The following is a 26424-nucleotide window of genomic DNA, read 5'->3' as shown; positions in this document are numbered from 1 at the left end:
GACGCATGAGATGATTTAATTTTGCTTATTGAATGCATGCTAATTTGAGTCCTATAAGATATTTTGAAATGTATATCTTGTGTTGCTCAAATAGGATATGTGCTTGCCCAAGTGGCCGGTCATGTTTGCAGGTTTCACCTCCGAGTGGCCTATGTTTTGCCGGAGTATTGATTCATTTCCGTTCCGGCAAATTTCAGGCGCTCAATATGTCCTATTTTAGCAAAGGTCATGCCGGATTTTTCCCCAAATTTTGGCATGACTTGTGCCAGAATATGTAGGAAATATCGAGTGCCCCGGATTCCGTGAATTAATGTTTTAACTATGAACAAAGGAAATGTCTGACAACGAAAAGGATTTCGGTATTTGCAAATACTGCGAAGACGAGCGTGGCCTGTGCGATGGAATCTTCCTAGATGATGATAGGCGCTTCAGCATCAAGCCGGATGAGAACTTCGAAGTGGATACAGTAAGTCACAAAGAAACTAGATTCAAGTGGAGGCAACATGTGGTGCACATCGAAAGTACTACTAGTCCAAACTAGATCAAGTTTGTATTAGTAGTATACTTTTGACATGCACCACATATTGCCTCCACTTGAACCTAATCCACCACCATTTGACACACTGTTATGGACATAATGATGTAAACCTCATAACTGGTATTGTACCAATATTTGTACGATGGCGCATAAATACACTAAAAATAAAAAATAAAAAAAGAATACTAGTAGCGATGGAGAGAAAACACGCTGCTAGTAGTTACATTAGCAGTAGCGTGGGAGTGAACAAACGCTACAGCTATTTGTCCTAGCAGTAGCGCGTGCAGGCACGTGTTACTGCTAAGCAATAGCTGTAGCGCCTTATTAGTAGCGCGCCTACCCGCGCTACAAGTGAGTACAAAACCAGCGCTACTGCTAGGGTTTTCCCCAGTAGTGATACATCAAGTGAATCACGTGGTATCCCAATGTCACCACAGAAACGCACGGCAAGACATACATCAAGTGTTCTCAAATATTTAAAGACTCAATCCGATAAGATAACTTCAAAGGGGAAACTCAATTCATTACAAGAGAGTAGAGGGGGAGAAAACATCATAGAATCCAACTATAATAGCAAAGCTCGCGATACATCAAGATCGTATCATCTCAAGAACACGAGAGAGAGAGAGAGAGAGAGAGAGAGATCAAACACATAGCTAATGGTACATACCCTCAGCCCCGAGGGAGAACTACTCCCTCCTCGTCATGGAGAGCACCGGGATGATGAAGATGGCCATCGGAGAACGATTGCCACCTCCGGCAGGGTGCCAGAACGGATCTAGATTGGCTTTCGGTGGCTACAGAGGCTTCTGGCGGTGGAACTCCATTCTATTGTGCTCACGGATGTTTTTAGGGTATATGGAGATATATAGGCGGAAGAAGTACGTCAGGGGGCCACGAGAGGCTCACGAGGGTGGAGGGCGCGCCCCCTGCCTCATGACATCCTCGCAGATCCCCCGACGTGCACTCCAAGTCTTCTGGGCTTCTTTCCTTCCAAAAATGAGTTCCGTGAAGTTTCATGTCAATTGGACTCCGTTTGATTTTCCTTTTCTTCGAAACCCTAAAACAGGGTAAAAACAAAAACTGGCATTGAGCTCTCAATTAATAGGTTAGTCCCAAAAATGATATAAAAGTGTATAATAAAGCCCATAAACATTAAAACAGTAGATAATATAGCATGGAGCAATCAAAAAGTATAGATATGTTGAAGACGTATCAGCATCCCCAAGCTTAATTCCTGCTCGTCCTCGAGTAGGTAAATGATAAAAGAAAGAATTTTTGATGCGGAATGCTAGTTGGCATAATTTCAATGTAATTCTTCTTAATTGTGGTATGAATATTCAGATCCGAAACATTCAAGACAAAAGTTCATATTGACATAAAAATGATAATACTTCAAGCATACTAACTAAGCAATCATGTCTTCTCAAAATAACATGGCCAAAGAAAGCTCATCCCTACAAAATCATATAGGTTAGTCATGCTCCATTTTCGTCACACAAGAATGCTCTCATCATGCACAACCCCGATGACAAGCCAATCAATTGTTTCATACTTTATTAATCTCAAACCTATAAACTTTCACGCAATACATGAGCGCGAGCCATGGATATAGCACTATGGGTGGAATAGAATATAATGAGGGGGGTTATGTGGAGAAGACAAAAAAGGAGGAAAGTCTCACAGCAATGAGGCTAATCAATGAGGTATGGAGATGCCCATCGATTGATGTTAATGCAACGAGTAGGGATTGCCATGCAACGGATGCACTAGAGCTATAAATGTATGAAAGCTCAACAAAAAGAAACTAGTGGGTGTGCATCCAACTTGCTTGCTCACGAAGACCTAGGGCACTTGAGAAGGCCCATTGTTGGAATATACAAGCCAAGTTCTATAATGAAAAATTCCCACTAGTATATGAAAGTGATAACATGAGAGACTCTCTACTATGAAGATCATGGTGCTACTTTGAAGCACAAGTGTGGTAAAAGGATAGTAACATTGTCCCTTCTCTCGTTTTCTCTCATTTTTTTGGGCCTTTTGTTTTTTTTATGGCCTTTCTCTTTTTTGGGGCCTTCTCTTTTTTATGGCATTTTTTTATTCCTCACTTGGGACAATGCTCTAATAATGATGATCAGCACACTTCTATTTATTTACAACTCAATGATTACAGCTCGGTACTAGAACAAAGTATGACTCTATATGAATGCCTCCGGCGGTGTACCGGGATATGCAATGAACCAAGAGTGACATGTATGAAAGTATTATGAACGGTGGCTTTGCCACAAATATGATGTCAACTACATGATCATGCTAAGAAATATGACAATGATGAATGTGTCATGATGAACAGAATGATGGAAAGTTGCATGGCAATATATCTCAGAATGGCTATGGAAATGCCATAATAGGTAGGTATGGTGGCTGTTTTGAGGAAGGTACAAGGAGGTTTATGTGTGAAAGAGCGTATCATATCACGAGGTTTGGATGCACCGGCGAAGTTTGCGCCAACTCTCGATGTGAGAAAGGGCAATGCACGGTACCGAAGAGGCTAGCATGGATGGAAGGGTGAGAGTGCGTATAATCCATGGACTCAACATTAGTCATAAAGAACTCACATACTTATTGCAAAAATCTACAAGTCATCAAAAACCTCGGCACTACGCGCATGCTCCTAGGGGGATAGATTGGTAGGAAAAGACCATCGCTCGTCCCCGACCGCCACTCATAAGGAGGACAATCAAATAACACCTCATGTTTCAAATTTGTTACACAACGTTTACCATACGTTCATGCTATGGGACTTGCAAACTTCAACACAGGTATTCCTCAAATTCACAACTACTCAACTAGCACAACTTTGATATTATTACCTCCATATCTCAAAACAATCATGAAGCATCAAACTTCTCTTTGTATTCAATACTCTATATGAAAGTTTTTACTAATCTTAAATACCTAGCATATTAGGATTTTAAGAAAATTACCATGATATTTAAGACTCTCAAAATAATCTAAGTGAAGGATGAGAGTTCATCTATTTCTTCAAAATAAAACTACCACCATGCTCTAAAAGATATAAGTGAAGCACTAGAGCATCGACAAACTACTCCGAAAGATATAAGTGAAGATCAATGAGTAGTTGAATAATTATGCAACTATGTGAAGACTCTCTAACATTTAATAATTTCAGATCTTGGTACTTTATTCAAACAGAAAGCAAAGAAAAAGAAAATGACATCTAAGAATAGCAAACATCATGTGAAGAAGAAAAAACTTAGGATCAACCGAAACTAACCGATAGTTGTTGAAGAAGAAAGGTGGGATGCCAACCGGGGCATCCCCAAGCTTAGATGCTTGAGACTTCTTGAAATATTATCTTGGGATGCCTTGGTCATCCCTAAGCTTGATATTTTGTGTCTCCTTAATTCCTCACATATCATGGTCTCCCTAAATCTCAAAAGCTTCATCCACACAAAACTCAACAAGGACTCGTGAGATAAGTTAGTATAAACCATTGCAAAAACCTTATCATACTGTACTGTAGCAAATCACTAAAATTATTATTCAACATTGCATACTAAATTCCTCTGCATATTTAATAGTCCTATCCTCAAATGGAATCATTAAAGAAGCAAACATATGCAAACAATGCAAACATAACAGCAATCTGCCTAAACAGGATAGTCTGTAAAGAATGCTGCAACATCCATACTTCCCTAGCTCCAAAAATTATGAAATAAAATACCCACTGTACTAAATTTATCAGAGCTTAATATGCAAAAGGTTTCAACATTTTATCACATTCTGACTTTTCTAGGGAATTATTGCAACAGCAGTAAACTTTCTGTTTTCAAACAGCAACATGTGGACTTCTCAAATAGGCATAGTAAAGACTATCAATGCCACTTTTATTGAAATAAAAGATGCAAAACATTTTTATAAATAAAAGAAAGCAAATCCTAACAAAATAAATTGACGCTCCAAGAAAAACACATATCATGTGGCGAATAAAAATATAGCTCCAAGTAAAGTTACCGATGAACGAAGACGAAAGGGGGGATGCCTTCCAGGGCATCCCCAAGCTTAGGATTTTGGTTGTCCTTGAATATTACCTTGGGGTGACTTGGGCATCCCCAAGCTTAGGCTCTTGTCGCTCCTTATTCCATAGTCCATCGAATCCTTACCCAAAACTTGAAAACTTCACAACACAAAACTTAACAGAAAACTCGTAAGCTCCGTTAGCGAAAGAAAACAAAAGACCACCTCAAGTTACTGTAATGAACTCATTCTATATTTATATTGGTGTTAAAACTTCTGTATTCCAACTTCTCTATGGTTTATAAACTATTTTACTAGCCATAGATTCATCAAAATAAGCAAACAACACACGAAAAGCAGAATCTGTCAAAAACAGAACAGTCTGTAGTAATCTGTAACTAAAGCAAACTTCTGGAACTCATAAAATTCAAAAATAAATTTATGTACCTGAGTAATTTATCTATTAATCATCTGCAAAAAGAATTAACTGAATATCACTTTCCAAATAAAAATGACAGCAGTTCTCGTGAGCACTAAAGTTTCTGTTTTTTACAGCATGATCAACAAGACTTTACCCAAGTCTTCCCAACGGTTCTACTTGGCACAAACACTAATTAAAAGCATAAAACCACATCTAAACAGAGGCTAGATGAATTATTTATTACTAAACAGGAACAAAAACCAAGGAACAAAAATTAAATTGGGTTGCCTCCCAACAAGCGCTACCGTTTAACGCCCCTAGCTAGGCACGATGATTTCAATGATGCTCACATAAAGGATAAGAAATGGAACATAAAGAGAGCATCATGAAGAATATGACTAGCACATTTAAGTCTAACCCACTTCCTATGCATAGGGATTTTGTGAGCAAACAATTTATGGGAACAAGAATCAACTTGCATAGGAAGGTAAAGCAAGCATAACTTCAAAATTTTAAGCACATAGAGAGGAAACTTGATATTATTGCAATTCCTACAAGCATATATTCCTCCCTCATAATAATTTTCAGTAGCATCATGAATGAATTAAACAATATAACCAGCACCTAAAGCATTCTTTTCATGACCTACAAGCATAGAAAATTTACTACTCTCCACACAAGCAAAATCCTTCTCATGAATAATAGTGGGAGCAAACTCAACAAAATAATTATCATGTAAGGCATAATCCAACTGAAAACTAAAATCATGATGACAAGTTTCATGGATATCATTATTCTTTATAGCATACAAGTCATCGCAATAATCATCATACATAGCAACTTTGTTCTCATAATCAATTGGAACCTCTTCCGGAATAGTGGATTCATCACAAAATAAAGTCATGACCTCTCCAAATCCACTTCCATCAATATAATCATCATAAATAGGAGGCATACTTTCATCATAATAAATTTGATCATCAAAACTTGGGGGACAAAAAATATCATCTTCATCAAACATAGCTTCCCCAAGCTTGTGGCTTTGCATATCATTAGCATAATGGATATTCAAGGAATTCACACTAACAACATTGCAATCATGCTCATCATTCAAAGATTTAGTGCCAAACATTTTAATGCATTCTTTTTGTAACTCTTTGGCCCAATTTTCCTTCCCATCATACTCATGAAAGATATTAAAAATATGAAGCGTATGAGACAAACTCAATTCCATTTTTTTAGTTTTCTTTCATAAACTAAACTAGTGATAAAACAAGAAACAAAAAAGATTCGATTGCAAGATCTAAAGATATACCTTCAAGAACTCACCTCCCCGGCACGGCGCCAGAAAAGAGCTTGATGTCTACTACACAACCTTCTTCTTGTAGACGTTGTTGGGCCTCCAAGTGTAGAGGTTTGTAGGACAGTAGCAAATTTCCCTCAAGTGGATGACCTAAGGTTTATCAATCCGTAGGAGGCATAGGATGAAGATGGTATCTCTCAAACAATCCTGCAACCAAATAACAAAGAGTCTCTTGTGTCCCCAACACACCCAATACAATGGTAAATTGTATAGGTGCACTAGTTCGGCAAAGAGATGGTGATACAAGTGGTATATGGATAGTAGATAAAGGTATTTGTAATCTGAAATTATAAAAACAGCAAGGTTACTAATGATAAAAGTGAGCACAAACGGTATTGCAATGCTATGAAATAAGGCCTAGGGTTCATACTTTCGCTAGTGTAAGTTCCCTCAACAATACTAACATAATTGGATCACATAACTATCCCTCAACATGCAACAAAGAGTCACTCCAAAGTCACTAATAGCGGAGAACGAACGAAGAGATTATGGTAGGGTACGAAACCACCTCAAAGTTATTCTTTCCAATCAATCCGTTGGGCTATTCCTGTAAGTGTCACAAAAAACCCTAGAGTTCGTACTAGAATAACACCTTAAGACACAAATCAACCAACATCCTAATGTCACCTAGATACTCCAATGTCACCTCAAGTATCCGTGGGTATGATTATACGATATGCGTCACACAATCTCAGATTCATCTATTCAACCAACACAAAGGACCTCAAAGAGTACCCCAAAGTTCTACCGGAGAATCCCGACGAAAACGTGTGCCAACCCCTATGCATAGGTTCATGGGCGGAACCCGCAAGTTGATCACCAAAACATACATCAAGTGAATCATGTGGTATCCCAATGTCACCACAGATACGCATGGCAAGACATACATCAAGTGTTCTCAAATCTTTAAAGACTCAATCTGATAAGATAACTTCAAAGGGGAAACTCAATTCATTACAAGAGAGTAGAGGGGGGAGAAAACATCATAGGATCCAACTATAATAGCAAAGCTCGCGATACATCAAGATCGTATCATCTCAAGAACACAAGAGAGAGAGAGAGAGATCAAACACATAGTTACTGGTACATACCCTCAGCCCCGAGGGAGAACTACTCCCTCCTCGTCATGGAGAGCACCGGGATGATGAAGATGGCCACCGAAGAAGGATTGCCCCCTCCAGCAGGGTGCCGGAACGGGTCTAGATTGGCTTTCGGTGGCTACGGAGGCTTCTGGCGGTGGAATTCCCGATATATTGTGCTCACGGATGTTTTTAGGGTATATGGAGATATATAGGCAGAAGAAGTACGTCAGGGGGGCCATGAGGGGCTCACGAGGGTGGAGGGCGCGCCCCCCTGCCTCGTGACCTCCTCGCAGATCCCTCGATGTGTACTCCAAGTATTCTGGGCTTCTTTCCTTCCAAAAATGAGTTCCGTGAAGTTTCAGGTCAATTGGACTCTGTTTGATTTTCCTTTTCTTCGAAACCCTAAAACAGGGTAAAAACAGAAACTGGCACTGGGCTCTGGGTTAATAGGTTAGTCCAAAAAATGATATAAAAGTGTATAATAAAGCCCATAAACATTCAAAACAGTAGATAATATAGCATGGAGAAATCAAAAATTATAGATACGTTGGAGACGTATCACGTGGCTGGTTTCGGCGCTGCGCGTTGCTTGACTCGGCTATAGCTCGGGCTCCGGCTTGGGAGAGGGGTTGAATGAATCATGTCTTGACTGTAAGAGTATGCCTCCTCCTGTGCCACAGCCGTCTGAAGAAGTTCTCTGACCCTTCACATTTCAATCGCCGTCGGAGAGTCGCCCTCCATTGGGAGAGCCACCAAATGCGCCGATGCAGCGATCAGATTCTCCAAAGGGTTAGAAAAATGATCCGGTGGTGTCGGTGTACGATGAGGCGGAGCAGTATTCACACGAGGGGGGTCCATAGTCCGTGGCTGAACAGGCACCCTAGCCTCGGGTGTTGCAATCCTATTCACCTCTGGCGAGTTACTGGGACCTGCACCAGGTGTGTGGATGGGGTTCCTAGGATCGTAAGTCAGAGGCAGACGTGATTGAGTCTTCTGGTGCCTTCTCCTCATGACCTCGTTTGATGTGTTCAGATCCATCATGAGCTGAAAAGCCTCTGATTGAAGCTGCTGAACTCGAGCATGTAAAGTTGCCCGCTCTGCAGCCATCCTAACGTCCTTCGCCGCCAAGTTTTCCTTGGCTTCTGCTACCTCCCCACGTAATCGTGCCACCTCCGCATCATGTTGAACCTTATCCGCCGGTTCGACCATGGCGGTCAACAGGGCCGTCATCCTATCCGTGAGATCGGTCAGCACCTTAGCCGGTGGGCCCTGCTACCTCTTGAGCACTTGCGTTGGTTTTCCCTTGAAGAGGAAAGGGTGATGCAGCAAAGTAGCATAAGTATTTCCGTTAGTTTTTGAGAACCAAGGTATCAATCCAGTAGGAGGCCACGCACGAGTCCCTTGGACCTACACAAACAAATAAATCCTCGCGACCAATGCGATAAGGGATTGTCAATCCCTACACGGTCACTTACGAGAGTGAGATCTGATAGATATGATAAGATAATATTTTTGGTATTTTTATGATAAAGATGCAAAGTAAAATAAAAGGCAATAGAAATAAATAAGTGTTGTAAGATTAATATGATGGAAGATAGTCCCGGGGGCCATAGGTTTCACTAGTGGCTTCTCTCGAGAGCATAAGTATTCACAGTTGGTAAACAAATTACTGTTGAGCAATTGACATAATTGAGCATAGTTATGAGAATATCTAGGTATGATCATGTATATAGGCATCACGTCCGAGACAAGTAGACCGACTCCTGCCTGCATCTACTACTATTACTCCACACATCGACCGCTATTCAACATGCATCTAGAGTATTAAGTTCATAAGAACAGAGTAATGCTTTAAGCAAGGTGACATGATGTAGAGGGATAAACTCATGCAATATGATGAAAACCCCATCTTGTTATCCTCGATGGCAACAATACAATACATGCCTTGCTGCCCCTACTGTCACCGGGAAAGGACACCGCAAGATTGAACCCAAAGCTAAGAACTTCTCCCATTGAAAGAAAGATCAATCTAGTAGGCCAAACCAAACTGATAATTCAAATAGACTTGCAAAGATAACCAATCATACATAAAAGAATTCAGAGAAGATTCAAATATTGTTCATAGATAAACTTGATCATAAATCGACAATTCATCGATCTCAACAAACACACCGCAAAAGAAGATTACATCAAATAGATCTCCACAAGAGAGGGGGAGAACGTTGTATTGAGATCCAAAAAGAGAGAAGAAGCCATCTAGCTAATAACTATGGACCCGTAGGTCTGAGGTAAACTACTCACACTTCATCGGAGAGGCTATGGTGTTGATGTAGAAGCCCTCCGTGATCGATGCCCCCTCCGGCGGTGCTCCGAAACAGGCCCCAAGATGGGATCTCGTGGATACAGAAAGTTATGGCGGTGGAATTAGGGTTTTGGCTCTGTATCTGGTAGTTTGGGGGTATGTATGTATGTATATATAGGAGGAAGGAGTACGTCGGTGGAGCAACAGGGGGACCACGAGGGTGGAGGGCGCGCCTACGGGGTAGGCATGCCCCCTATCTCGTGGCCTCTTGGTTGATGTCTTGACGTAGGGTCCAAGTCCTATGGATAATGTTCGTTCCGAAAAACACGTTCCTGAAGGTTTCATTTCATTTGGACTCCGTTTGATATTCTTTTTCTATGAAACCATAAAATAGGCAAAAAAAACAGCAATTCTGGGCTAGGCCTCTGGTTAATAGGTTAGTCCCAAAAATAATATAAAAGGGTATAATAAAGCCCAATGATGTACAAAACAGAATATAATATAGCATGGAACAATAAAAAATTACAGATACGTTGGAGACGTATCAAGCATCCCCAAGCTTAATTCCTGCTCGTCCTCGAGTAGGTAAATGATAAAAACAGAATTTTTGATGTGGAATGCTACTTGGCATAATTTCAATGTAATTCTCTTAATTGTGGTACGAATATTCACATCCAAAAGATTCAATACAAAAGTTTAATATTGACATTGAAATAATGATACTTCAAGCATACTAACTAAGTAATTATGTCTCTTCAAAATAACATGGCCAAAGAAGGTTATCCCTACAAAATCATATAGTCTGGCTATGCTCCGTCTTCACCACACAAAGTATTCAAATCATGCACAACCCCGATGACAAGCCAAGCAATTGTTTCATACTTTAATGTTCTCAAACTTCTTCAATCTTCACACAATACATGAGCGTGAGCCATTGACATAGCACTATAGGTGGAATAGAATGGTGGTTGTGGAGAATACAAAAACGGAGAAGATAGTCTCACATCAACTAGGCGTATCAACGGGCTATGGAGATGCCCATCAGTAGATATCAATGTGAGTGAGTAGGGATTGCCATGCAACGGATGCACTTAGAGCTATAAGTATATGAAAGCTCAAAAAGAAACTAAGTGGGTGTGCATCCAACTTGCTAGCTCACGAAGACCTAGGGCATTTTGACGAAGCCGATCATTGGAATATACAAGCCAAGTTCTATAATGAAAAATTCCCACTAGTATATGAAAGTGATAACATCGGAGACTCCCTATTATGAAGATCATGGTGCTACTTTGAAGCAAAAGTGTGCAAAAAGGATAATAGTATTGCCCCTTTTTATTTATATTTTTTTGGGCCTTCTTTTTTTATTTAGCCTTTCCCTTTTTTTATTTGGGACAATACTCTATGAATGATGATCATCACACTTCTATTTATTTACAACTCAATGATTACAACTCGATACTAGAACAAAGTATGACTCTATATGAATGTCTCCGGTGGTGTATCGGGATATCAATGAGGCATGAGTGACTTATATGAAAGAATTATGAACGGTGGCTTTGCCACAACTAAAATGTCAACTACATGATCATGCAAAGCAATATGACAATGATGGAGCGTGTCATAGTAAACTGAACGGTGGAAAGTTGCATGTCAATATATCTCGGAATGGCTATGGAAATGCCATGATAGGTACGTATGGTGGCTGTTTTGAGGAAGGTATATGGTGGGTGTATGATACCGGCGAAAGGTGAGCGGTATTAGAGAGGCTAGCAATGGTGGAAGGGTGAGAGTGCGTATAATCCATGGACTCAACATTAGTCATAAAGAACTCACATACTTGTTGCGAAAATCTATTAGTTATCGAAGCAAAGTACTACGAGCATGCTCCGTTGGATAGATTGGTAGGAAAATACCATCGCTCGTTCTCGACCGCCACTCATAAGGAAGACAGTTAATAAATACATCATGCTCCGACTTCTTAACATAACGGTTCACCATACGTGCATGCTACAGGAATCGCAAACTTCAACACAAGCATTTCTCAAATTCACAACTACTCCACTAGCACGACTCTAATATCACCATCTCCATATCTCAAAACAATTATCAAGTTTCAAACTTCTCATAGTATTCAACACACTCATAAGAAAATTTTATTATTAATCTTGAATGCCTAAAATAATTAAAGCAAATTACCATGATGTTTTGCAGGACTCTCAAAATAATCTAAGTGAAGCATGAGAGAACAATGGTTTCTATAAAACAAATCTACCACCGTGCTCTAAAAGATATAAGTGAAGCACTAGAGCAAAAACTATATAACTCAAAAGATATAAGTGAAGCACATAGAGTATTCTAATAATTTCTGAATCATGTGTGTCTCTTTCAAAAAGGTGTGTGCAGCAAGGATTATTGTGGTAAACTAAAAAGCAAATAATCAAATCATACAAGACGCTCCAAGCAAAACACATATCATGGGGTAAATAAAAATATAGCTCCAAGTAAAGTTACCGATAGAAGTAGACGAAAGAGGGGATGCCTTCCGGGGCATCCCCAAGCTTTGTCTTTCAGGTGTCCTTAGATTATCTTGGGGGTGCCATGGGCATCCCCAATCTTAGTCTCTTGCCACTCCTTGTTCCATAATCCATCAAATCTTTACCCAAAACTTGAAAACTTCACAACACAAAACTTAAAGTAGAAAATCTCGTGAGCTCCGTTAGCAAAAGAAAACAAAACACCACCTCAAGGTCCTGTAATGAACTAATTATTTATTTATATTGGTGTTAAACATACTGTATTACAACTTCTATATGGTTTATAAACTATTTTACTAGCCATAGATTCATTAAACTAAGCAAACAACACATGAAAAATAGAATCTGTCAAAAACAGAACAGTCTGTGATAATCTGTAGCTAACGCAAGATCTGGAACCCCAAAAATTCTAAAATAAATTGCTGAACGTCAGGAATTTATCTATTAATTATCTTCAAAAATAATTAACTAAATATCACTTTCGAAATAAAAATGGCAGCAATTCTCGTGAGCGCTAAAGTTTCTGTTTTTTACAGCAAGATTAAAAAGACTTTCCCCAAGTCTTCCCAACGGTTCTACTTGGCACAAACACTAATTAAACACAAAAAACACAACCAAAACAGAGGCTAGTTAAATTATTTATTGAATAACAGCAAGAAAAAAAATTGGGTTGTCTTCCAACAAGAGCTTTTCTTTAAAGCCTTATAGCTAGGCATAACATTTCAATGATGCTCACATGAAAGGCAGAAATTGAAGCACAAAGAGAGCATGATAAAATATGTGACAAACACATCTAAGTCTAACATAATTCCTATGCATAGGCATATTATAGGCAAACAAATTATCAAGGCAAGCAAAAACTAGCATATGCAAGAAAGCGGAAAGAAACAATAGCAATCTCAACATAACGAGAGGCAATTTAGTAACATGAAAATTTCTACCACCATATTTTTCTCTCTCATAATGATTACATGTAGGATCATAAGCGAATTCAAAAAAATAGCTATCAAATAAAATATTTTCAACACGATCCACATGCCTGCAAAGTTGACACTCTTCCAAAATAGTGGGATTAACATTAACTAAGGTCATGACTTTTCCAAACCCACTTTTATCAAAATTTTCATAAGATTGAACATTCTTCAAATATGTGGGATCTAAAGTTGACACTCTTCCAAACACACTTTCAATAATATTGCAAACACTATTATCAATCTCATATTCATCATGGGGCTTAAATAAATTTTCAAGATCATAAGAAGAATCACCCCAATCATGATCATTGCAACAAGTAGAGGACATAGCAAAACTAGATCCCCAAGCTTAGGGTGTTGCATATTATTAGCACAATTTACATAAATAGAATTTATAATAAAATCATTGCAATCATGCTTTTTATTCAAAGATCTATCGTGAATCGCTTCATAAAGTAATTCATCACACTTTTCAGATTCACGAATTTCAAGCAAAACCTCATAAAGATAATCTAGTGCACAAAACTCACTAGAAATTGGTTCATCATAATTGGATCTCTTAAAAAGATTAGAAAGCAGATGAGGATCCAAATATCTTAGGTTCTCTGTTTAGTAATAAATAAACAACTATCCCAACAATACGAGCAAAGAAGAAACGGGCAAAAGAGGCAAATAGGGAAAGAAAAGGAGGACGGAGAGAGAGGGCGAATAAAACGGCAAGGGTGAAGTGGGGGAGAGGAAAACGAGAGGCAAATGGAAAATAATGTAATGCGGGAGATAAGGGTTTGTGATGGGTACTTGTTATGTTGACTTTTGCGTAGACCACCCCGGCAACGGCACCAGAAATACTTCTTGCTACCTCTTGCGCACTTGCATTGGTTTTCCCTTGAAGAGGAAAGGGTGATGCAGCAAAGTAGCGTAAGTATTTCCCTTAGTTTTTGAGAACCAAGGTATCAATCCAGTAGGAGGCCATGCACGAGTCCCTCACACCTACACAAACAAATAAATCCTCGCAACCAATGCGATAACGGGTTGTCAATCCCTACACGGTCATTTACGAGAGTGAGATCTGATAGATATGATAAGATAATATTTTTGGTATTTTTATGATAAAGATGCAAAGTAACATAAAAGGCAACAGAAATAACTAAGTGTTGGAAGATTAATATGATGGAAGATGGACCCGGGGGCCATAGGTTTCACTAGTGGCTTCTCTCGATAGCATAAGTATTCACGGTGGGTAAACAAATTACTGTTGAGAAATCGACAAAATTGAGCATAGTTATGAGAATATCTAGGTATAATCATGTATATAGGCATCACGTCCGAGACAACTAGACCAACTCCTGCCTGCATCTACTACTATTACTCCACACATCGACCGCTATCTAGCATGCATCTAGAGTATTAAGTTCATAAGAACAGATTAACGCTTTCAGCAAGATGACATGGTGTAGAGGGATAAACTCATGCAATATGATGAAAACCCCATCTTGTTATCCTCGATGGCAACAATACAATACGTGCCTTGCTGCCCCTACTGTCACTGGTAAAGGACACCGCAAGATTGAACCCAAAGCTAAGCACTTCTCCCATTGCAAGAAAGATCAATCTAGTAGGCCAAACCAAACAGATAATTCGAAGAGACTTGCACGCATAACCAATCATACATAAAATAATTCAGAGAAGATTCAAATATTGTTCATAGATAAACTAGATCATAAACCCACAATTCATCGATCTCAACAAACATACCACAAAAGAGGATTACATCGAATAGATCCCCACAAGAGAGGGGGAGAACTTTGTATTGAGATCCAAAAAGAGAGAAGAAGCCATCTAGCTAATAACTATGGACCCGTAGGTCTGAGGTAAACTACTCACACTTCCCCGGAGAGGCTATGGTGTTGATGTAGAAGGCCACCGTGATCGATGCCCCCTCCGGCGGAGCTCCGGAACAGGCCCCAAGATGGGATCTCGTGGATACATAAAGTTACGGCGGTGGAATTAGGGTTTGGCTCCGTATCTGGTAGTTTGGGGGTACATAGTTATATATAGGAGGAATGAGTACGTCGGTGGAGCAACAGGGGGGCCCACGAGTGTAACGCCCTCGATGCGGCTATATCTCCCACGTGTCGAAGCACGACTTAGAGGCATGACCGCATTGAAAGCAATGTCGCAAGTGAGGTAATCTTCACACAACCCATGTAATACATAAGGGAAAGAGATACATAGTTGGCTTACAATCGCCACTTCACACAATTACATGAATAAAGCATTACATCAACTAGATACAATCAAGGTTCAACTACGGAACCAAAATAAAAGAAGAACCCCAAATGCGACACGGTCCCCGATCGACCCCAATTGGGCTCCACTACTGATCAACTAGTATGAAACAACACAAAGGACAAGATCTTCATCGAGCTCCTCTTGAGCTTGGTTGCGTCATCTGCACGGTTGAACGGCACCTGCAAGCTGGTTTTGGAAGTATCTGTGAGTCACGGGGACTCAGCAATCTCACACTCTCGCGATCAAGACTATATAAGCTTATGGGTAAGGTAAAGGTACGAGGTGGATCTGCAGCAAGCGACTACCATATATGGTGGCTAACATACGCAAATGAGAGCGAGAAGAGAAGGCAAAGCATGGTCGATAAAAGTATGATCAAGAAGTGATCCTATAGCAACCTACGTCAAGCATAACTCCAACAACCGTGTTCACTTCCTGGACTCCGCCGGAAAGAGACCATCACGGTTACACACGCTGTTGATATATTTTAATTAAGGTCAACTTCAGGTTTTCTACAACCGGACGTTAACAAATTCCCATCTGCCCATAACCGCGGGCACGGCTTTCGAAAGTTGAAATCCCTGCAGGGGTGTCCCAACTTAGCCCATCACAAGCTCTCACGGCCAACGAAGGAATAGACCTTCTAGCGGGAAGACCTGATCAGACTCGGAATCCCGGTTACAAGACATTTTGAGAAGGTAAAACTAAACCAGCAACACCGCCCGAATGTGCCGACAAATCCCGATAGGAGCTGCACATATCTCTTTCTCAGGGCACACCGGATTGTTTAAACTTCCGGTAGGCCAGCCCAGAGTTGCCCCTGGTGGTCACCGGCGGCTGACAAGTTGGACCAACACTCAGAGGAGCACTGGCCCGGGGGTATAAAATAATGATGACCCTTGGGCGCGCAACCCCCAAGGGAAAAGAAAAGGCTGGGTGGCGAATGGTAAAACCAATGTTGGGCATTGCTGGAAGAGTTTTACTCAAGGCGAATGGTCAAGGGGTTCCCATTATTACCCAACCGCGTAAGGAACGCAAAATCCGGGAACATAACACCAATATGACGGAAACTAGGGCGGCAAGGGTGGAACAAAACACCAAGCATAAGGCCGAGCCTTCCACCCTTTACCAACTATATAGATGCATTAATTAAATAAAAGATATTGTGATATCCCAACAAGTAAACATGTTCCAACAAGGAACAACAATCCATGTTCCAACAAGGAACAAACTTCAATCTTCACCTGCAACTAACAACGCTATAAGAGGGGCTGAGCAAAGCGGTAACATAGCCAAACAACGGTTTGCGAGGACAAGGTGGGTTAGAGGCTTGGTTCAACAATATGGGTGGCATGATAAGCAAGTGGTAGGTATCGCAGCATAGGCATAGCAAAAGAGTGAGCAACTAAGCAAGCAAAGATAGAAGTGATTTCGAGGGTATGGTCATCTTGCCTGAAATCCCGCAGGGAAGAAGAACGAGTCCATGAAGAAGACAAACGGACGTAGACGAGCGGTCCTCACAAACGCGACGTTATCGGAACCAACCCGAAGAAGCAACACCGGAAAGAAGCACACAACATAGTAAACAACCAATACATGAACATGGGATGATGCACAACCAAGTATGATGCATGTTCGGTTTAATGAGGCATGGCACGACAAAGTGCACAAACAATCCTACAAATTAAGTGGAGCTCGTTATGCAACGGAGTTGCATATTTGAAGAAAACACCACATGACTTATTTAGTTCTCTCTCGTTGATGTACCCAACAATATTAAATGTTGTTAAACATGGAAGAGGGAAAGCAAAATAAAACTACCTATCTAGTCAAGTTTAAATGAGGCGGAAGCAACGAACAACAATTCCGGTAAATCCCCATATGCATATTATAGATTTGGTACTGTTCTGCCCTAAACACAATTTTAGGGTTGTTAAACATGCAAAACAAGTACACCATGTTAAACTAGGCATTTTTCTACCCCATTTACATATATAATTTATTTAATTCGGAGCTACGGTTAAATAGTTATGAATTAAACCGTTTTAGCAAGTTATTTAAGCAAATTTAAACAAACAACATTTTAAACATTTTAAACATGGGTGAAAATGACATATTATAATACTAAACAAAATTCTAAGCAAGTTTCATATATAAATTGTTTTATTCTGGTGCATAGATGATGAGTTATTATATGCATGAAACAGGAGGGTTTTTCTATAAAATAGGCAGACTCTGGATAATAGCTAAAATCGCAGCATAGGGAAAAAATATCACGGGCCGCATCTGGCTGGGCAATAGTGCATAGGAGGACTGGGGCTGCTCACCCAACTGGGCCAGGCCCAGTCGGTTGGCTAGGCAGCGCACGAGGGAGCTGGGCCGACTGGCGGTTCGAGGCCCAAGAGTAGCGCTCGTCTCGCTCGATGTGGAGCGAGGCTCTGGGTCGTCCTCGTCGTGCAAGGGTGAAGCAGAGGAGGCGAGCAGGGCAGCGGGATCTGGCCAGGCAGGGCCGTGCCTGGAGGAGAAGGCGGATCCAGCCGGATCTGAGGAGGGGAAGGGCGCAGACGGTCCCTGGCGGCGGCGCTGTGGAAAAAAACACCGAGAGGCGGACATGAGAGAACGAGAGAGATGGGAAAAAGGAGGGAAAGGGAGAGGCGAGGGGTCCTGGACCGGTCGAGATGGGGAAGGGCGACCGACGCTGTCGTGGAGACTGGTTCGCTGGAGTTGCTCGAGGGGAGGAGTGCGTGGCCTCGGGAGCTTGGTTGCCGATGCAGAGGAGCCGTAGAAGCAGGGAGGTCGGCGTGAGGGGCTTGGCGGCGGGGACAGCTTGAAGCTGCTGCTGGTGGCCGACATGAGGGAGACGAGGTGAGGAGGACGCGCTCAGCTGGAGGGTTCGAGCGACGGGAGGAGCGGGCGGTGGTGCGGTGGTTGGTTGGGTGGCGAAAAATGATGAGGATTTTGGATTGGGGACGAAGCCACTGATTGGATGGGAATGGATCCCGAGGTGGATGGTGAGAAAAGTGGCGGCGGCGGGTGAGGGGATGGATGGGACAAGTGCCCTAGGTTTTAGGGTTTTGACCATATTTAGACTAGGGAGGATATATATATATAAGGAAAGAGGGGAAGTTTAGGGGCTAATCCGTCCCTCCGATCGTAATCGGACGGTCGGGAAAAATAGGCTAGGGAGCCCAATTAAAAAAATGGAGATGTTTTGTAGATGTTTGGGGATGTTCCGGATCCAACGGTGACGACTGCCCGGGTCGGGTCCGGGACAATTTTGGACGCGCACGTGAGGGGGTTTGATGCACTGAGCAGAGAGGGTTTCGGACTGTGCGGTCGCATCGGACAACTCCGGAAGCGAAGAGGGGAAGGAGGATGGACTAGGTGGGCTGTGGCGAGACTGTGAGGGGGAGAAGAGAGAGAGGGCCTGGCATCTGTTTCCGGAGACCGAAAACGTCCGACGTTAAACCGACTATAATGTCGCTATAGTTTAACAGTTGGGCTATCAAACGAACTCCGAATGCGATGAAACTTGACAGGCGGTCTATCTACACTATAATAAGACCACACGTCAACTCTCATCCCATTCCGAGAACATTTTCCGGCCACTTATAAAATAATATTTCGAACGTGCCGCGGGCGCGTGCAAGTGTCTGGGCTCAGAACGGACAACGGATGGCACTGGGGGAACCCGGATGGATGAAGGTTTTGAAAACATGATGATGCAATGCACATGATGACATGATGAAATGCAACACGCAAGCTAATGACATGGCAACACAGCAAATAACTGGAAGACACCTGGCACATCGGTCTCGGGGCGTTACAACAAGGGTGGAGGGCGCGCCTAGGGGGGGGGTAGGCGCGACCCCCTACCTCGTGGCCTCCTGGTTGATGTCTTGACATAGGGTCCAAGTCCTCTGGATCATGTTCGTTCCGAAAATCACGTTCCCGAAGGTTTCACTCCGTTTAGACTCCGTTTGATATTCTTTTTCTGCGAAACCCTAAAATAGGCGAAAAAACAACAATTCTGGGTTGGGCCTCCGGTTAATTGGTTTGTCCCAAAATAATATAAAAGTGTATAATAAAGCCCAATAATGTCCAAAATAGAATATAATATAGCATGGAACAATCAAAAAAATTAGATACATTGGAGACGTATCAGGCGCGCAGGGTCTCCTGACCCAACCGCTGCCGACTCGGTGGTTATCGCTACCGCAGCCGTAGAGTTTTGAGCGGGCTACGTACCAGTCATGAAGATACCCGCTCTTTTCGGCGGCTCAAAGGGGTCCGGATACTGATGCCATCTAAACAGCCCCCAAACCCGCCATCTTGTAGTTGATACAATGAATTCGTCTCACCTGTGGATGACTCACTGTCAGAGTAGATGGCCGTCTCACCGCCATCCATAGATCCTTCAGAAAACTCCCCTCCAAGGATGCAACCCACGAAGGCACGCCTCACGGCGGGCCGAGTCCAGGCGGGTCTCGCACGCTGAGAAGTCTCAATGAGGTCGGTGCAGATGTCCACCTCAGGGCCCGGCTCGCCGATTCGGCCGATGAAGACATGGATTACGCCGAAGGGGACTCGGTACCCGTACTCAATTGAGCCGGCATCGGGGCCCTAGCCTGCGTCGTTGATGTAGAGCTTGCCACGATGACTCTTGGTCATCCGGCCCACATCGTATCCCTTGAGCCCTTTGAAGCTGCCCTTCAAGAACTCAAATCCACCATGCACTGGCCCCACGGTGGGCGCCAACTGTCATGGATTTGTCACGGCAGATGTCCTAGTGAAAGGACTTAGACGTGGAGCCATCACAACTAGGAAGCTTAAAGGGGTTAATCGGGACAAAGCACACGAGTGGTTTATACTGGTTCGGCCCCTTGCGGTGAAGGTAAAGCCTAGTCTAGTTTATGTGATACTGCTAGGTTTCGATGACCAAGGAGCGAATACGCTTGCTTGGCTCTCGATCTGTTGTTTCTCGCCCTAAGCCGCCGTCGGGTCGTCCCCTTATATACACGGGTTGATGCCCTATGGCTTACAGAGTCCCGGCCAGGTCAGATAACGTGTCCGGCTCAGTGACGTATCTTACATGCCTTACTTTACAAGTCTTATTCATACATGGTGGTTTATACTTACGAGCCTTAAGCCGCCTTTGGGCTTGGGCCTATTATAAGCCTTATTTTAAACCGTCACCTTGCATACTCTTCGGGCTTTATTTAAGTAATCCACCATTGTGGTTGACCCGGCCCCACTTGGGAGGGTCATACTCGATAGTCATATCCCAAACAGCTTGTTTTTGCAAAAAATTGAGACAAAAACTTAACTTTAGTTTTATGCAGAAAGCATTTCGGAGCTACCGATTTGACAAACTCGGTGACATGGAAGCACTAATAGTGTCTAAACATGCAGTTTCAGTCAGATCGAGACGTAGTTCGGTGACTCCGAGATGCTAGGGTTTCACAAAGAAAGTTATTTTGGTCTCACTGATTAGTACACTTCGGTCAGACCGAGTTGTACTTAGTGCAATGACCAGGGCCAATCGGTGTGACAGAAATCCTCAGATCGGTCCGAGATGGGTTCGGTTAAAATCTAACCCTAAGTTTTTGCAGCAAATCTATTCTAAAGGATTTCTTTGCTGGATTGATTGATCTCAGACGTGGGAAGAATAAAGGAATTATACTTTGTGCAAGAATTGGAGTAAAGGGTAGCACAAGTGAAGATTCCCACTAACGGTGGCGAAGACCAGCGGTGGAGGCTCAATGGCGGAGACGACAATGATCCGGAAACCTAGGGGCGGCAGTGCTGGGAGGCGCGAACGAGTGTGTTTGAAGCATTTTCCAAACTTCGAGCTGCGGTATATATACATAGACGCTAAAGGTGGCGCCGAGTGGAACGTCTCGATGGCGCTGAGTGGTAGTAAAAGAAGTGTGGCCCGCAGATGATATTGGCCCAGTATTGATCCAACAGGACAATGCGAGGGCACGTATTCTTCCCGGTGATGCAAAGTTTGCAGAAGTTGTGGCCACAACTGGTCTGGACATTAGAATAATACTACAACCTCCAAATTCTCTAGATCTGACCGCACTTGATCTTGGATATTTGAGATTCCTTGAGTCTTTGACCGACTATAGAGCCCCTACGACTATCAAAGAACTAATTCAAGGTGTGGAGGAAGAGTTCATGAGTATGACGTCGACAAACTCAACCGAATATTTCTAACACTTCAGACTATCATGGTTGAAGAGATGAACTATGTAGGAGGAAACTCATATAAAATTCCACATTTGTGGAAGGAGAGATTGGAAAGACAAGCAATGCTACCGCCTAGGATACATTTCCCTCATGAAGTTTATGATAATGCCATGGAGATTCTAGGACAAGATGTCGAGTGAGCATGTAGTGGAGTATGGTGAGACTTGTAGTGCTATGTTGAGACTTTTGGTGCTATGATGAGACTTGTTTGTGGAAATGGATCCATGGAGTCTTTTTTGTCAAAATGGATTATATTGTTTTAAAGTTGTTTGTGGAAATGGATTATACTACATATGTGTTATAAGAAAGTATGAAATGGGTTATATTGTGTATTTTGAAATGGAGTACTCCATATGTGTTGTTTGAAATGGAGTGTGAAAGTTTCTCAAATTATATGCAAGTTTCTAAATTTTATAATTGATGAAAGTTTCTGAAATTTGATGCAAGTTCTGAAATTATATGCACAATTCTGAAATTTATCTGAATTTTGCAATTTTGGAAAGTTTATGAATAATTTCTTGAATATGCAAGTTGTGTTGTTCTTTGGAGTAGTGTTTGGAGAGGTAAGGAATGGAGATGAGAGGCAAGGCAAGGCATGCGTGCGTGCTATGTTTTAGCTATAGTACACTAATGGAGAGTTTGTTTGTTTGAGAAGAAAAGAAAAGGCAATGAGAGGAAAAGCAAGGAGAGGAAAGGAAAGGAGATGAGAGGTAAGGAAAGGAGAAGACACTACTCATGCACCCCCACTATTCATCTAAAGTTGTCAAGTTACTCCAGAAGTACTACTCCACCAGATCAAGCACTACCCCATGTTCCTACAACTAGTACAAGTACTCCAAGCAAAACCAATCCTAACATTAATGTTTACAAAAATCACTCCTAAAGTTTCAGCTAAGCACATCCACTACCATTAGATATGCACTAATTTTATTTCTAGAATGACACATGAACGGGAAAACAAATGTTATTCACTTGGAGAAAAAATAGTGAATGTACTCCTATAGTACTAAATTTATTGAAGTTTCTAAATTTACTATAAATTTACTAAAGTTTATGTATTTACTGTAAATTTATTGAAGTTTCTGAATTTACACGGCAGGCTGCATGGATCACGTGCTTCGGCATACTATACTGAGCAAGATCACCTTCCAACACTTGGGGTAGTTTACATGCGGCTGAAATATGGACGCAAGGCACATTTTCTTCAAGGTCTGCTCGCAATCAGATTTTAGGACCAGCATCATGGAATGAATTTTTTTAGGATAATTATATAAAACACGTTATTTATTTGAAAAATGGGCTATTATTTATTTGAAATAAATGGTTTGTTAACTTGCTCAGTACAAGCATTTGTTCCATACACATTATTTAGACCGTATTATTCCTTTCAGTAGAGCATTTTGCTCTGCAACTTGTAAACTTGCTCAACTATACTCCTAAATGAAATCCTACTTTGATCAAGGACTCTAACTGCTCTTATAAGGAGTACTTTCAGACTTCCAGTATAGTACTCTAACTGCTCGTAACAGAAATCCTACTCTAAGCAAGCACTCTAACTACTGCATGTACTCTACTGCTACTAATATTAATCTAACGGCTAAAGCACAACCACTATAGCAGTACAAGAAAAAGAACATGGAGTACATATAGTAACCACTACAAAAAAAGACACATCCGTGACATTTTGGGCCGAATGAATTTTTTTCTGTCATGCTTATGACACTTCTATGACGATAATTGTGACAAAACCTGGTATCATCATAGATGTGGTGGGCTCCTACTTCTATGACAAAAAATCATGATAGAAAATGGGCTTTTCGTCCTGAGCAGGCCGGAGACGCAGCTGCATGACATTATTTGGGCCGTCCATGACGGAAAAAACCATGGTAGAAGCAAGGGCGAGGAAAATATCAGGGAGTTCCCGCTTATGGTGGGTGGTGAGGGCCGAGCGATGCATGGAGGTTTGCATGTTTCTCTCATACATGTATGCGCGTGTGTAGGGCGTCAGGTCGGAGTACGATGGCACTGACACCTTAGTCTCGTATTGCCGACCCACTTCTTCCTCTTTCTGCTCTTCCGCTCCTTCCCTGGCACCATCATCACCAGCCTTTTTTCGGGGAGGGGGTCGCTCTCTTGGTGCCTTCGCCTCCTCCAGAAGTCTTCCAGCTAAGCTCCAGCGGTTCTCCCCGCCGATGCTCGCGCTGGGGCTTATTGCTGGCCTTGGGGGTGCTGGCTAGGGCACCGCTGATCTGCTCCCTCTGTCCTTGTCCTTCGTAGCCTCGCCACTCCGGACCTTGTTATGTTGTGTCCGGTAGGTGCTGGCGGGATCGGGCCGGACATCTGCCCATGCACTCCTTTTGCCTTCTTCACATCCCACCCCAGTGCCTAGGAGGAGAGGGACAAGAAAGGGTATTATGGGGCACTTATCTTTTTCAGTTTAAAATATGTAGGCACTTGATAAACTATAGTCAAAATTATATAATTTTCTTTATCCATATTTCTGTTCAGTAAGATCTGTACTTTCTTATCAACATATTAATGAAAAACACAAGCTTTTCCAGACACTTGTGCATGTATCATATCCAAGAAGAGGTGAAATGCCTCTATACGTTCGAGTAAACAAGTTTTCCCTGGCAAGCTATCCAGCCGGTACCCGCAGTTTGTTGCCGCCGGGCTAGGCTTCCCGGGCACAAAACGACAATGAGGGACCAGCCCCCCGCGAACCTTTTTCCATCAAAGGACATTGTGACCATCCTGACCGAAGCAACGTTCGAGTCAAAGGACGGGAGCACGTATGTTTCTAAATTGGCAGGGTTTTCATATGCATAAGTTTTTACCTTACAGAACAGATATGGATAAGAAGGGACTTATCTATTTGGCTTGCCGGGGACCGCTATGTAGGCCTCTCTTCATTTCTTCTCTTCGTGACCAAGTCTGCGGCAAGAACCCTGCAACTTAGTGCAGATGAAAACAGTGCCACAAGCGATCTTATCTACATGATCATGCTATTCTCATGATATGCTTATGCATGCATCCAATCTTTTTTGGGGCGCCCAGTGCTTCGTTTATTTGTCTGTTGCTCAGGGTCTGCACCTAGCTTTATACAAAGGGTTACATGCAACTTCGGCAAAGCTTGTTCAAAAGGGTGGCTGCCGGGCCGCGCCTTACGGGTAGAACTTACAAAGATGCTCAATGTTTGCTACCTCTTGAGCAATGCATTGGTTTTCCCTTGAAGAGGAAAGGGTGATGCAACAAAGTAGCGTAAGTATTGCCCTCAGTTTTTGAGAACCAAGGTATCAATCCAGTAGGAGACTACACGTAAGTCACCTCGAACCTACACAAACAAATAAGAACGTCACAACCAACGCGATAAAGGGGTTGTCAATCCCTTCACGGTCACTTACGAGAGTGAGATCTGATAGATATAATAAGATAAATATTTTTGGTATTTTTATGATATAGATTGAAAAATAAAAAAATTCAAAATAAAATAGATTGGAAACTTATATGATGGAAAATAGACCCGGGGCCATAGGTTTCACGAGTGGCTTCTCTCAAGATAGCATAAGTATTACGGTGGGTAAACAAATTACTATCGAGCAATTGATAGAAAAGTGCATAATTATGAGAATATCTAGGCATCATCATGTATATAGGCATCACGTCCGCGACAAGTAGACCAAAATGATTCTACATCTACTACTATTACTCCACGCATCGACCGCTATCCAGCATGCATCTAGAGTATTAAGTTCACAAGAACAGATTAACGCTTTCAGCAAGATGACATGGTGTAGAGGGATAAACTCATGCAATATGATGAAAACCCCATCTTGTTATCCTCGATGGCAACAATACAATACGTGCCTTGCTGCCCCTGCTGTCACTGGGAAAGGACACCACAAGATTGAATCCAAAGCTAAGCACTTCTCCCATTGCAAGAAAGATAAATCTAGTAGGCCAAACCAAATTGATAATTTAAAGAGACTTGCAAACATAACAATTCATACATAAAAGATTTCAGAGAAGAATCAAATATTGTTCATAGATAATCTTGATCATAAACCCACAATTCATCGGATCTCGAAAAACACATCGCAAAAAGAATTACATCGAATAGATCTCCAAGAAGATCGAGGAGAATTTTGTATTTAGATCCAAACAGAGAGAAGTAGCCATCTAGCTAATAACTATGGACCCAAAGTTCTATGTAAAGTACTCAAACATCATCGGAGAGGCTATGGTGTTGATGTAGAAGCCCGCCGTGATCGATTCCCCCTCCGGCGGAGCTCTGGAAAAGGTCCAAAGATGAGATCTCTTGTGTACAGAAGGTTGCGGCGGTGGAAATAGGGTTTCATGGTGCTCCCGGATGTTTTTGGGTTATATGGATATATATAGGAGGAAAAAGTAGGTCGGTGGAGCTGCAAGGGCCCACGAGGGTGAGGGCGCGCCTCCCTGCCTTGTGGCTTCCTCGCTCCTTTCTTGACTTCTACTCCAAGTCCCCTGGATCACGTTTGTTCCAAAAATAACTCTCCCGAAGGTTTCATTCTGTTTGGATTCCGTTTGATATTCCTTTTCTGCGAAACACTGAAGTAGGCAAAAAAACAGCAATTTGCACTAGC

This window comes from Triticum dicoccoides, chromosome 4A, assembly GCF_002162155.2.
Source record: "Triticum dicoccoides isolate Atlit2015 ecotype Zavitan chromosome 4A, WEW_v2.0, whole genome shotgun sequence".
Lineage (NCBI taxonomy): Eukaryota > Viridiplantae > Streptophyta > Magnoliopsida > Poales > Poaceae > Triticum > Triticum dicoccoides.
This window is presented reverse-complemented; position numbering follows the sequence as displayed.